We start from the raw sequence: 14932 nt of genomic DNA, 5'->3' as shown, positions 1-14932 counted from the left end.
AGGCCTCTTGGGCTGGCCGTGACACCCTCCCCTGCAGCTCCAGCTGTCTGCCTGGGAGGAGGGGCTGCCTGGGTCTGTGAGGGCCACTCAGCAGCACTGCAGGTACCTGGGGCTCAGAAAATGCAGAGGCATCCCCTGCCCTGCCCAGGCATGGGATTGGCTGAGGCATCCTGCCTTCAGCCTGGTCCACACATGACAGGTCCACACATGACAGGTTCACATGTGACAGGTCCACACTTGACTGGGGCATGCATGACAGGTCCACACATGACAGGCCCACACGTGACAGGTCCACACGTGACAGGTTCACATGTGACAGGTTCACGTGACAGGTCCACACATGACTGGTGCATGCTTGAGTTGTTCATTACATGAACAATTCATGACATGACTGGGCCGTGTCAGCTCCAGCTCCCTGCAGAATTTCGTTGACTGTGCTGACTTCCAAGGCCGTGGCCCCTGCTCCCTGCGACGTGGCTGCAGTGCGGATTCCTGCACACACACCACTCAGGAAAGGCAGCAACAGGGTGCTGTGAGCATACAGGGTCTGTCTTGGGAAGAAAAATGTAGGTTTTCTGGGAGGGAAATTGGCGGGTGTAGTTGTTTCCCGCATGCGCCATGACCAAGCGCCACACATGGGTGTGGAAATGGTGCCGCCGTTCTCCACAGCAGCAACTCTCACACCCGCTGGCATCCTACAACTCGATTCAGTCCCGTCACCACCCGTGTGAAAGTTCTCAGCGTGTCCCACCCTCACTAAACAGGAGCTGGAGGCCATGAAGGAGGGGCCCGCACGCGCGGGGTGTGCCCATGAGAAGAACCAAGCGAGAGGCTGGGTATGGCGGCTCACGCCTGTTATCCCAGCACTTCGGGAGGCTGAGGCAAGAAGATTGCTTGAGCCCAGGAGTTCGAGACCAGCCTGGGTTGGTCCCGGTCGAGACCCCGTCCCTATAAAAAAATTTAAAAATTAGCTGGGCATGGTGGTGCCCACCTGTAGTACCAGCTACTCAGAAGGCTGAGGTGGGAGGATTGCTTAAGCCCAGGAGACAGAGGCTGTAGTGAGCTGAGATTGTGTCACTGCACTGAAGCCAGGGTGACAGAGTGAGACTCTGTCTCAAAAAGAAAATGGAACTATGCAAGAAATTCCTCCGGGCCACAGCACTTCAGATAAGTGTCCTGCATAGGCCGGGCGCAGTGGCTCACGCCTGTAATCCCAGCACTTTGGGAGGCCGAGGCGGGCGGATCACAAAGTCAGGAGATCGAGACCATCCTGGCTAACACGGTGAAACCCTGTCTCTACTAAAAATACAAAAAAATTAGCCGGGCGCGGTGGTGGGTGCCTGTAGTCCCAGCTACTTGGGAGGCTGAGGCAGGAGAATGGCGTGAACCCGGGAGGCGGAGCGTGCAGTGAGCCGAGATCCCACCACTGCCACTACACTCCAGCCCGGGCGACGAGCAAGACTCCGTCTCAAAAAAAAAAAAAAAAAAAAAAAAAAATGTCCTGCACAAAGGCAGCTGCCTGACATCTTGACAGCCAGGGGAAGCCACTCCCGATGCCCTTGGCCCTGCAGGACCCGGCTCTGCTGTGCCTCTGAGCCAGCCTGTGCCAGCATTGTCCTGCACCTCACCTCCTGCTGCAGGAACCCCTGAGGCCGGAAGGACACCTGTCGAAAGCCACCACGGGCAGGCCTGGTGTGGGGTGGAGGCTGCGATGAGGGCCACGACTTCAGCTGACTGGGGGCGCCACACAGAGCCTTGGGCTCTGTGCTTCACCCGCTTTTCTTTTTTTTTTTTTTTTTTTTTTTTTCTTTTGAGACGGAGTCTTGCTCTGTCGCCCGGGTTGGAGTGCAGTGGCCGGATCTCAGCTCACTGCAAGCTCCGCCTCCCGGGTTTACGCCATTCTCCTGCCTCAGCCTCCCGAGTAGCGGGGACTACAGGCGCCCGCCACCTCGCCCGGCTAGTTTTTTGTGTTTTTAGTAGAGACGGGGTTTCACTGTGTTAGCCAGGATGGTCTCGATCTCCTGACCTCGTGATCCGCCCGTCTCGGCCTCCCAAAGTGCTGGGATTACAGGCTTGAGCCACCGCGCCCGGCCTTACCCGCTTTTCTTACTCGTCCTCCCAGCAGTCCTGCGAGCTCAGAAGCCTCAGGGCCTCCACTTCCAGGAGAGGAAATGAAGATCTGGTGCCAGGTCGCCCAGCCCAGGCTCCTGGCGTGACAGACGTCAATTATCGTCTATGACAGTAACAGGGACCACTCTTACCCACCAGCACCCACCCCTGGCCCAAGCACCTGGTCACTTGTAGGTGCAGCTCTCCTGGGTGCCCGGTGACATGGTGGGGAAACAGATTCAGGGAGATTCATGGCCTCGTGGGGGGCCCCCGCAGGTGGCCAGGTGGCTGGTGGGTGGAGGGGAGCTGGGCCTGGCCCGGGACTGGGCCACCTGCCATTGGTGCGGGGACAGGGGCCGCTCCTCCCTCTCCCTGGCTCCCCATGAAACCGGGCCCTGGGAACACCTCTGATCCGTGTGTTTTTATTTAAACGCTCCCTAGAGCATATTTGTCTCGAGTACGAGGGGCATCTGGATTCAATCAAAACGACAGCTGGGCGTCTCGCCCCGGCCATTCCAGAGTGGGCGTGGAGCCAGCCAGTCTGTGTGCAGTACGGCTGTCCTTGTGTCCCCTCCCCAGGTACTGCTGGGCCCTCGGTGCCTCGGTGTCCCTTCCTACACGGCTCCCCAATGTCCCCGAGGAGCCAGCCAGCCCCCAGCACCTCCCGCCTTTGCAGACCACAGAGTATGAGGGAAAAGCGCTCGTGTCTGACGTCCTGGCCGTGCGCTCCTGCAGCACTCTCGTGCTTATCACCACATGGCACATACTTCTCCTCCCACCTGTACCCTGCTGCTGGGAACGTGCCTGAAGGCACATTCCCACCTGCACAGACATTCCTGCCAGCGAGTCTCCTGAAAGGCAGGAGGCCAGGAGAGGCCGTGGGGGTGCCCTGTGCCTGGTATTAGACAGTAGCAGCTGGTGGCATGATGATTAGGCTTGGCCCATGGAGAGTCATCTTGTTCTTCTCCATGACAAGCACCTGCTGGAAGGCGACTTCCTCTTGGTTTGTTTAGGGAACAGGGACAAGGGTCCAGTTGGGAGGAGCCAAGCTCACGTGGTCACCTGCAGTGTTTCCTTTCCTCTTCCTCCTTTAAAAACTATTTCAGGCCGGGCGCAGTGGGTCACGCCTGTAATCTCAGCACTTTGGGAGGTTGAGGAGGGTGGATCACGAGGTCAGGAGATCGAGACCATCCTGGCTAACATGGTGAAACCCCATCTCTACTAAAAATACAAAAAATTAGCGGGGCGTGGTGGCGGGCGCCTGTAGTCCCAGCTACTCGGGAGGCTGAGGCAGGAGAATGGCCTGAACCCAGAGGCGGAGCTTGCAGTGAGCCGAGATTACGCCACTGCACTCCAGCCTGGGCGACAGAGCAAGACTCTGTTTCAAAATAAAAGAAAAAAAAAAAACAAACCTGGAACTGAGGTCTTATTCTGAGCCAGCACTGGGCTTAGGGATTTACACAACATAACCCCATTCAACTTCACAAGCCCATAAAGAGGGGCCCTGACTTCCCTGATCTACAGCTGAGGAAAGTGGAATGGGCAGGTCAGGGTATGGGGACCCCAGCTGGGAGCACTTTCCCCGCTGGCCTCGGAGGCGGGAAGGGAGCGGAGCCAGGAACCATGCAGCAGAGCTCAGGACACCCGTGGGGTCCAGAGTTGGGAAAGGAACTGGGAGGGAGTGGCAGAGGTGTGGAGGGGAGACAGGTATTGAGGCCTGGGCTCCACCACTTGCTCTGTGATCTCCAGGAAGGCCCCTGGCCTTGCTGAAGCTGAGTTTACTCATCTGTAAGATGGGATGAATGCTGGCACCAACCGAATAGCGGGGGGAGGATCAAATGAGAAGGTCAGGAGATGCAAGCCCTACGCGGCCAACGCCGTGTCTGTCTTTCCTCTGTTTCTCCCGGATGCTGGGTTCGCCAACAGGAGAAGAGAAGCTGGGGAGAGCAGCTGGACCCAGTGCTCACCTGGCTCACCTGACCTCCAGGAGCATTTCCTGGAGGACCCAGTGCTCACTCGGCTCACCTGACCTATTTCCTGGAGGACCTAGTGCTCGCCCGGCTCACCTGACCTCCAGGAGCATTCCCCAGAGGACCCAGTGCTCACCCGGCTCACCTGACTTCCAGGAGCATTTCCTGGAGGACACAGGTGACCTGGCTCCTGTCCCATTTGCCCATTTGTGGGGACAACTAAGCAATGTGGTGGTGGCTCTGCCCAGAATGAGCGCTGGCCTGGAAGCCTGCAGCCCCGAGGCTGGTTCCCACTGGTTCTGCCTTCTCCAGAGCAGCCGTTCCTACCAGGCCAGTTCCCCTGCGGAAGCTCCCAGTGGACACCTGAAGCCTCTGCCATACCCCTCAGTCACAGCCCCCGAGACCAGGTAGGTTTGCCTCTGAGCTGGGCTGGTGCTCCAGTAGGGCAGACTGGACTCCAGTGGTGGAGGAGAAGAGAGGTGATGGTAGCTGGGCAGCCACTGGTGGCACAGCAGGCAGGCAGCATGTTATCCAGAAAAGCAAACGGAGGCAGAGTGGTGGGCAACGTAGCTCAAATCCAGGCTTTTTACCCCAAGGCCAGAATTTTTCTGCTTTGAGGCAGAGGGAGCAGGCGAGGCAAGGGTGCTGGTGGGGGGCGAGGGCAGCAGGGGTGAGGGCGGTGGGGGGGGTGAGGGTGGCAGTTGGGGGGGCGGTCAGGGGTGGGGGTCAGGGCCGTGCCCCTTGCTGCACCGAGGGGCCCTGGCGTACCTTGGAGGGCTTCCCTCTCACCAGCCAGCAGCACCCCTAGGGTGCCCGGCTGTCCCTCCTTGAGTCCTGTAGACTTTGGCCCATCGGGGCCACGTGTGGCTCTGCTCAGCCTGGGGGACAAACTCATGATAGACAGGGAGGGGTCCGGGCAAAGACGCCCCCAAACTGCTCTCACGGGGAGACAGCCTATCTGGTGGGTGGGACGTGTGGTCGGTGCGTGGGATGTGTGGGTGGTGGGATGTCAGTGGGTGGGATGTGTGGTCGGTGGGTGGGATGTGTGGCCGGTGCGTGGGATGTGTGGCCGGTGGGATGTGTGCGTGGGATGTGTGGTCGGTGGGTGGGATGTGTGCGTGGGATATGTGGTCGGTGGGTGGGATGTGTGGCTGGTGCGTGGGATGTGTGGTCGGTGGGTGGGATGTGTGGCCAGTGCGTGGGACGTGTGGCCGGTGCGTGGGATGTGTGGCCGGTGGGTGGGATGTGTGGCCGGTGCGTGGGATGTGTGGCCGGTGGGTGGGATGTGTGGCCGGTGGGTGGGATGTGTGGCCGGTGCGTGGGATGTGTGGCCCGTAGGTGGGTTGTGTGGCTGGCAGACATAGGCTACAGGCAGGAGCCACTGCTGCAGCTGGAGTTCACACTCCCCAGAGCCAGATTCCAGTTGGTGAGAGTCACCCCCTGAGACCTTGCTCCATTCCCGGGCAGACCCTCCCACCCTGGCCCACTTATAGATGTCCTTCAAGGTACAGCTTAAATCTCACCTTCTGCATCAGACAGTTCGGGCTGCTATAAGAAAGGACCAGGGGCTTGAGGGCTTATACACAACAGACCTCTCCGTCTCACAGTTCTGGAGGCTGGAGTCCAAGATCAAGGTGCTGGCGTGGTTGGGTTCTGGTGAGGACCCATTTCCAAGCTGCAGATGGCCAGCTTCTCACTGCATCCTCACATGACAAAAAGAGGGCTGGTAGCTCTCTGGGTTCCCGTTCATGAGGGCAGCAGTCTGATTCATGAGGGTCCGCCCTCATGACTTAATCACCTACCAAAGGCCCCACCTAATACCATCACTCTAGGAATAATGATTTCTTTTTTTCTTTTTTCTTTTTCTTTTTCTATTTTTTTTTTTGAGGCAGAGTCTCGCTCTGTCGCCCAGGCTGGAGTACCGTGGTGCGATCTCGGCTCACTGCAAGCTCCGCCTTCTGGGTTCACGCCATTCTTCTGCCTCAGTCTCCCAAGTAGCTGGGACTACAGGGGCCTGTCACCACGCCTGGCTAATTTTTTGTACTTTTAGTAGAGACGGGGTTTCACCGTGTTAGCCAGGATGGTCTCGATCTCCTGACCTCGTGATCCGCCCATCTTGGCCTCCCAAAGTGCTGGGATTACAGGCATGAGCCACCGCACCAGGCTGGGATAAGGATTTCAATATATGAATTTGGGGAGGACAGAAACATTCAGTCCACTGCACCTCCTGCACAATTCCAGCTCCTCCCAGTGGGGTCACACCCTGTGCTCTGAACTCAGCCTCTTCCCCCAATTTCATGAGATACTTTGTGAAGCAGCATGGCTTCATGGGACAGGACAGTGAAGCAGCTATGGACATGGGCTCTGGACATGGGCTCCAACCAGAATGTGTAGCCCCAAGTCCCTACTCTGCCACTTACTGGCTGTGGGTTACTGAGTTACTGTGGGTTAAGTGAGTTACTTTCTCTGCTTCACTGTCCTCACACGCAAAATAGACACGGTCATTGGCTTATTGTGAGAATTAAATGAGTTAATATGTATAAACTGCCAAGAACAATGCCAACACAATCATCAACATCACCATCACCGCCGTCATCATCACCATATCATTGCCATCATTATCACCACCACCACCATCACCACCATAATCATTGCCATCATCATAATCACTATCACCATCCCCACCATCATCACCATCATCACCATCACCATCATCACCACCACCATCACCACCACAATTACTGCCATCATCATAATCCCTATCACCATCCCCATCACCATCATCACCATCACCACCACAATTATTGCCATCATCTTAATCACCATCACCATCCCCACCATCATCACCATCACCATCACCATCCCCACCATCATCACCACCATCATCTTCATCACCATCATCACCATCATCACCATCATCACCATCATCACCATCCCCACCATCATCACCATCATCACCATCATCACCATCATCACCATCATCACCATCATCACCATCCCCACCATCATCACCATCACCACCACAATTATTGCCATCATCTTAATCACCATCACCATCCCCACCATCATCACCATCACCATCACCATCCCCACCATCATCACCACCATCATCTTCATCACCATCATCACCATCATCACCATCATCACCATCACCACCATCATCTTCATCACCATCATCACCATCATCACCATCACCGCCATAATCATTGCCATCATCATAATCACTGTCACCATCACCATCATTGCCATCACCATGACCATCATCTTCACCACCACCATCATCACCATCACCATCGGGGTTGAACTTCCAGCTCCTTCTCTACTAGCTGCATGGCTTCAGGTGGGCTAGTGAACCTTTCAGTACCTCGGTCTCCTCCTCTGTGAGTGGAGGTAACAATGCTTCCACTCCCAGATTCCTTTGAGGATGAATGTGGCTAACCTGTGCCCCGATATGACAGTGCATGTGGGTAGTCACTTCCTTGTGCCAGGAACATGCACAGAGTGTCACCTCATTTGGTCTCCTCAAGGACCTGGGGGGTGGAAGTATTCTTATCCTTATTTTACAGACGCGGAAACAGGCTTGGGTAATGCAGGATTCTGCCAAGGCCTCACAGCAGTCAGTGGAGGGGCTTGGAGAATGCCCAGAACCACCTGTGGCCAGACTCCGTGTCCCTTCCTGACTCTCTTCTAGTGGGACCCACCCGCGCCCCCCATCAGCAATTTTCACTCCCACGCATGCAGCAGAGCCCCTGGGGAGCTGCAGCAGTGCTGCTGGGACTGGTCTGGCTGGAGCTTGGCTCCAGAACCTCCCCCCAGCTTCCCAGGGCCCCTGAGTGAGCTGAGTTGAGACAGGGGCCACTGACCCCTCTCAGGGCCTCCTGTGGTGCCTGGCACTGGGGAACTGTCATGACTAGCCAAAGCCTGGGCCAGTGGCTCCTGTGGGAAGGGGTCCTGACAGTACAGCAGGGAAAAGGGGGTAAGGGCTGCAGTGCACCCTGCTGAAGTCCAGCCTCCAGCCCTGGGGAGGAGGTGGCTCCCTCAGGCCCCCCAGGCAGGTAGATTAGGGGCAGGGCTGCTGGCACCGGGCCCGACTGCTCTGGGCAATACATTTTGCAAGCAGGAGTCTGGGAACAGGACATGTGAGTTGGTGCACAGACGTGACGCACACGGGGATGGGTACCACTGGACAGCAAGGTTGCAGGGTGTGGCACTGCTGTGGTGTCACAGGTCTGGCCCAGCCAGCCCCCGGGAAAAGTGGCTCTTCCCTCCCCAGCATCTTGTTTTAGCCACAACACTCACCAGGTGACCCCGCTGCAAAAAACTAGAAACAATTCTCAGTAAACGAGCCTCTGTGGGCCACTATTTCTCCATGTCCTCACTGGCTGTGACCTCCACTCTACAGAAGGGGACACTGAGGCTCAGAGAGGTCCAGTAGCTTGCCCAGGGCCACACAGCAAGCCCTCATCAGGAAAGGGCCAGCCTCTGCTCCTGGTGTGTCCGTCCAGAACTCGGGCAGCCACATAACATGGCTTTGCAAATGTTTCTGGAAGGTGGCGATGAGGCAGCAGGTCTGTGTCCACACTGCATGTAGTGGGAGAAGGGCCACAGGTCTCGGGGCCAGGCCAGGCTGCACCCGCTCCTGGCCTCCCCACCACCTCCCCTCCCGGATTCATGGTGAGTTCCACAAACATTCCTACTCACCTGAGTGACAAGTACCTCGAGAGAAAACGACACAGGGGCTTAGGTGGGTGGGGACAGCAATCCACAGTCGCCTGCAGAGGCAGAAGCCAGATGCGAGGGGCTCCCCGAAAGTCAGGCCTGGAGAGGCAATTCCGGAGGAACTTCCAGCTGACGGGGAAACTCCGGCCTGTCTGGAGATGGCTCACGGTCCGTCCAGCCAGGGTCGGGGGACCAGGAGGGACACGGCTCACAGCCCGTCCAGCCAGGATCAGAGGGACCAGGAGGGACACGGCTCACAGCCTGTCCAGCCAGGATCAGAGGGACCAGGAGGGACCACCCAGTGCTGAATGCAGGCTGACCGGAGCACTCTGAGAGAACGGGGCGGGGGCTGCTGCTTTGCACCGGTGTCTGGAGGGCCTGCCCAGCTGCTCAGTCAGGACACCACGGCGCTTAGCCCCTCAGCTGCACTGGGGCCGAGGCCTCAACTCTCCTTCCCAAAGCGCGTTTCACAGACTGCCAGCTCTGGGAGAAGTCCCAAGAAAAACAGCGTTCCGTGTCGGGCGGTTCGGGGAACACCAAACGCTGTAACCTCCCCTCCCATCCCCTTGGAGGTCTGTCATGTGTTTGGACGAGTCCCGTGGACGGAAACCCGTCACTGTGTTTGACCCAGATTCCTGGACACATCTGACTTGAGCCCTTTGTGCAGACCACAGACCGAGGCAGTGGAGGCCACCAAGCTCTTGGATCCAGGGCCCCCCTCACTCCGTCCCCTTCTTGCCTCCACTGTGGCCCCTCTGGACCCGGCTCTCCCTCTCCCTGCAAGCCATGCGTGCTCACCACCTTCCCGAAACTGCATGCGGGGCCCCTGCTGAGCCAACGCTCTGCTGCCACCATCCTGAAATGCTTAATACTTCTTAAAGAAGGGCACACATTCTCATTGTCTTCTTTTTGTTTGTTTGTTTGAGACAGGATCTCACTGTGTCACTCAGGCTGGAGTGCAATGGCATGATCTTGGCTCACTGCAACCTCCAACCCCCAGGCTCAAGCGATTCTCCCACCTCTGCCTCCCGAGTAGCTGGGATTACAGACGCTCCACCACGCCTGGCTATTTTTATTTTTTGTATTTTTATTAGAGATGGGGTTTCACTATGTTGCCCAGGCTGGTCTTGAACTTCTGACCTTGTGATCCTCCCGCCTCGGCCTCCCGAGGTGCTGGGATGACAGACGCTCCACCACGTGCCCGCACATTTTCATTTTCTTTTTTTTTTTTTTTTTTTTTGAGAGGGAGTCTGAGTCTGGCTCTGTGGCCCAGGCTGGAGTGCAGTGGCCGGATCTCAGCTCACTGCAAGCTCCGCCTCCCGGATTTACGCCATTCTCCTGCCTCAGCCTCCCGAGTAGCTGGGACCACAGGTGCCTGCCACCTCGCCCGGCTAGTTTTTTGTACTTTTTAGTAGAGACGGGGTTTCACCGTGTTAGCCAGGATGGTCTCGATCTCCTGACCTCGTGATCCGCCCGTCTCGACCTCCCAAAGTGCTGGGATTACAGGCTTGAGCCACCGCGCCCGGCCCACATTTTCATTTTCTATGGGCCCTACAGATGACACAGCTGGCCCTGCCTCTGGGCCTCAGTTTCCTCTCCTGAAAAGGGGAGGGGTTAGTAAAAAGGACAGCTGCCTCTCAGGGTGCTGAGGGAAGACTCGCTGAGGGCTGAGAACAGGGGCCCTGGTCACCAGACCCCACCTAGAGCAGCCATGTCCCCAAGAGGCCTCGGGGGAGGAGAGACGCCCACGTGGACATCCCTGGGGCCGGCCCAACGCTCCCTCTGATTGGCCGCAGAATCAACGCTCCCTCTGATTGGCCGCAGAATCGCTTCCTCCCTGTGGGCAGGCAGCCTGTGGACAGGGTGGTGGTCTTCCTCACCCCCTGGGGTCTAGCCCATCTCTCCTCTGCTGTGGACACTCAGCACCCACCCCAGGTGCCTGGACACGACCACCACCTTGGACACCACTGCCTGGAAGAAGACGGGTTCCCATGCCACCCTTGAGAAATTTGCCTGGTGTGCCCACGCGGCCCTCACCTGCCACACCCGGCACAGACCAAGCAATTTCACTTCCCAGTCCCCGGGGTGGGTGGCAGCAGGCACGGTGGGTGGAATGTTCCAACACCCACACACTGCACACTTCCGTTCGGGGCAGCTGGGCAGGGCGGCCTCTGGGAGCATGAGCCCCTCAGAGTCCAAGGAGCCTGTTGAGAGCCCAGCTTCCAGCATCGGGGGACGGCTGGGGACAGCGCCTCTGCTCTCACAGCCTGGGGTGCCACTGAGCCCCAAGGACAGACCCCCAGAGTGGAGGACACTGCCCAGCCCTCTGAGCCTCCTTGCCACATGCCGTGGGTGGTGGACTGGGCCCCCGGGAGCTCTAAACCGGTCCCTGGTCTGTGACACCCTCCCCGGGCCACCAGACAGAGCAGGGTTATGATGTGCAGAGCAAGCGACGCCTCAGAATGTGCCTTCCAGGCCGTGGTGGGTGGTGAGAGGCAGAACTCTTCTAGAAGCTGGAGCCAGGCCTGAGGCTATGTCCATCGCAGGACGGCCCTGGTGGCCCCGGGCTCTCCCGGCAAGTCCCTGCAGGCCCAGGTCTCCCTGCCGTGCTGGAAGGAGGGCCGCTTAGGACCACAGGAAAACCCTCCTGTGGGTGGGAGGCCGGGGTCCTAGCAGGTTGGCCTGGGATCTGCTGGGCCTGCTCTGCGGGACCCGGAGAAGTCACTTGGAGAGGGAGCTCTGGAGCCACAGGGTCACAACTGCGTGTTGCTCAGATCTCAAGTTTGTGAAGCCTAGAGGTCGGATGACGGGCCAGGCTCGCAGGATACACTTGCCTCATGGACGTCTCTCCCCGAACCACCGCAGGGCCTGGTCAAAGGGCGTTCACTCTTGGCGGAGAGAAAGGAGACACGTCTCACACACCTGACAGGGAAGGAACAGGAGCGAGCAGCTGTTCCCGCCTGGCTGACGAGCAGACTGAGATTCAGAGAGGAACCCAGGCAGCCGGTGGGCAGCAGTCTCGGGCCTCAGCACTGTGATGCTCCCCTGCCCAGGTCCTGGTTAGAAGCCTAGTTTAACGGGACTCCCTGATAGCCGAGGGGCCATGCCATCCCACAGGGCACCCTGAACACCAGCCGCTGGCCATTCCCCACCCCTCCCCTGCAGGATGCAGCGTGGAGAACCAAGCCAGGGCTGATCTGGTGGGGCAGGGATTGTGTGGAGCCAAGAACACGGCTGAGGCTCCCCGCCTCCCACAGCCCAGAGGCAAGACCCAGGCTGAGGCCCGGGGAGGCTCTTCTGTGCCCCTCCCCACAGGTCACTCCCTGAGCCAACCATGCCCCTGGGTCACAGTCGGGGTTCTTGGACAACCTCTTTTCCTGGAAGCCATGAGTGCTCCTGGGTTATGTGGCCCAGCCAGCCCAGCGGATGGCCAGGGTGGGGATGGTCATGCGCTCAGCAGAAGGCCAGCCCACGTTTCCGGGGGCCCCAGTGGCTGGGAAACTCCCAGGGGCCGGGCCCTCCCCGCCCAGTCTCCCTTCCTCCTTCTCTGGCCTGGCCTGGCTGGACCACACCTGGGACCGTGGCCACCTGTGCCCCCTTTTCTCAGCCTGTTCTTGCTTGGGCCACCCGGGACACTCCAGCACCCCAAGACAAGTCAGGGCCAGTAGACTCCCCTGCAAAGAGGGCCCCAGTGCGGAAGCCCTCGGAGACGTCAGCCCTGACTCACGGTGCGGAGGGGAGACGGAGCTACCGTGCAAAGGACGCTTCAGCCCCGCCTTGGCAGGCTGGATAAGGCGGAGTGCACCAGGCCCTTGGGCAGCCCAGTGGGCAGAGCCCAGAAGAGGGGGGCGCACGGCCCGGCCTGAGGAGCAGGGTGGGGACCCTGTACCAGGCAGACACCCTCAAGCCTCCCCATGCCCCTTTGGCCTTCCCTTACTTGGCTGGGGCTCCCTTCCTGCAATCGAAGAGCCCCTGGCATCTCCAGCCCTTGGGCCAGGGGACCTGGACCCCACCCCCATGTGTCCCCAGAAGCTAAAGGGACCCTGTGGAATGGGGCCGGACTTAGGCTTCTTGCCCCCCAGGCAGGCGTGAGGCTCCAGGGGAGCAGAGCAGGTCAGCAGCTGCTCAGAAGCCTGGCAGGGTTTGCAGGGCCTGGGTTTCCCCGAGCTCATCTGCACAGAGCCCTGACTTCTGGCTCCAGGACCAGAGCAGGAGACATGGGAAGAAGAGCGAGGGTAGAAAGTGAAGTGCCAGGGGAGGAAGGAGGTGCTGGCCCAGGAGGCACATGCACTGGCCCGGGAGGGTAGAGAGCAGGGTGCCGGCAGTGGGAGGCAGGTGGGGGTGGCCCAGGTGGCATGTGCACCAGCCTGGGGCCAAGGGGGCGTGGGACTGTCCCTCTAAGCCAGGGATCCTGGTTTTGTCCTTGGATCAACTCATGCTGTCAGGAGCGGCCAGGCCGCAGGGGTCAAAGGTGACCACAGGCTCTAGCAGCTTTCCCGGGCCCAGAATCCCCCGTCCAGGATGGGCCTGGAGTGTGACCACCACCCTAAGCCCCAGACACACTCATCCAGCCACCCTTGAGGGTGGGGCCCAGGTAGAGCAGGGCTCCCTGTTTCCTTTTGGGCCTGTGTCTCTGTGGGGGCACCCAAAACCAGCACTTTTTGGCTTCTCTGCAGGCCTCCATGAGTACCTTCAGGAGCCCCCCAAGCCCTCCCACCTTGCCGTCCCCCCAGCTCCCACCGACCTCACTCCCTCCCCTCCCACTGCAGCCTTCCTGCCACCATGGCCGCCCCGCTTTGTCACCCTCCTCTTGTCAGACCCCATCCTTGTCCACACCCCGTCCTTCCCGCCCTCTGTGCTCTGGGCTCTGAGGCCCTGCTTGGTCCCCTTCATGCCCCTTAACTGTGGGGTGTCTCACACACTTCTATGATTCTCACGGCCTCTTTGAGGCTGGGTGGTCCCAGACCCCCACCCCCACTAGGAGACCCCACAGCTCCTCAACCTCCCCTTGTCCGTGGGTCTCCATCAGCTTGGGGTCCTTGGGCCTGGTTGCCGCATTCCCATCGCCCTGCCGAGCCTGGGCCCCAGGCTTCACCCCCCACCTCCTGCCCTGCCTCGCTCCAGCCGTGCCCTCACGGGCTCCCCCTGCCTGATCATCCGGCTAGCTCCGTGGCGATCGAAGCTTTGGAGAGCCCGGGCGAGCCCCTAAAGGCCTAAGCTGGAGTTGGTACACAGTCTCTCCCACAAAACTGCAAGGTTCCCACTCCTTGTGGGGGAGCAGCAGGGCCCCTGTGTGGGCACGGGTGAGGGGTGCAGGGACGGGGCCACCTTTGCAAGGAATCTCCCCACCCACCCTGGAGCTTCACACTCCTCACCATGGGGGTGGAGGCTGGAGGTCAACGTTTCCCCCACAGCCCAGCATCCCTTCGCCCTTTCGGTAGCCAGACCTTGAAAATCACTGGGAAACTTCCTGGGTGCAGGTGGACTCTGCTGTTAGCCCAGGGCCCTGGCAAGAGGCTGCTGGCCCGTGTGGCCAGGTCTTGGCCACTGGTCCGTGGAAGCCGGGGATTGGTTAGGGGAGCTGCTCCCAGCTGCTATTTTACTTCTTCATAATTTTACATCATGAGGTATTTTTTCTTCTCTTAAAACTTCTCCACAGGTGGCTGCCGTACTTCATTTGAGGGTATGAGGTGACGACGGGGCCAGCGCCCCTGGGGCAGCTGAGACCAGGGCGGGGAAGATCATAAATCAGGCAGGAGCCAGTGCCCGGTGGAGGTGAGCACATGGAGGGACGGTGACCACTGGTCCTGGGAGCGAGCACGGAGCCCACCGGAAAGCAAGGAGCCCAGCGGGAAAGCTCTGAGCCTATGGGAAGGGGCGGAGCCCACCGGGAAAGGGCGAAGCCCACGGGAAAGCGCGGAGCCCACGGGAAAGCGCGGAGCCCACGGGAAATCAGGGCTGCACACCAGTTCAGATGCTTCCAGTGTCCACTGCATGCCCTGTCCGCCTCGGAAGAAGGTGGGCGCTCAGGGGCACCCTCAGCATCGTGCTGTGTCCACACCTGGGGGCTGCTTCTGAAGGAGGAGGGGCATTTGCAGGAGGAGGGGAGAACCCCAGGAAGAAGGAAAGACCCC

This window comes from Chlorocebus sabaeus, chromosome 5 (assembly GCF_047675955.1).
Source record: "Chlorocebus sabaeus isolate Y175 chromosome 5, mChlSab1.0.hap1, whole genome shotgun sequence".
In the NCBI taxonomy this organism is placed as follows: Eukaryota; Metazoa; Chordata; class Mammalia; order Primates; family Cercopithecidae; genus Chlorocebus; species Chlorocebus sabaeus.
Note: the sequence above shows the minus strand (reverse complement) of the source record.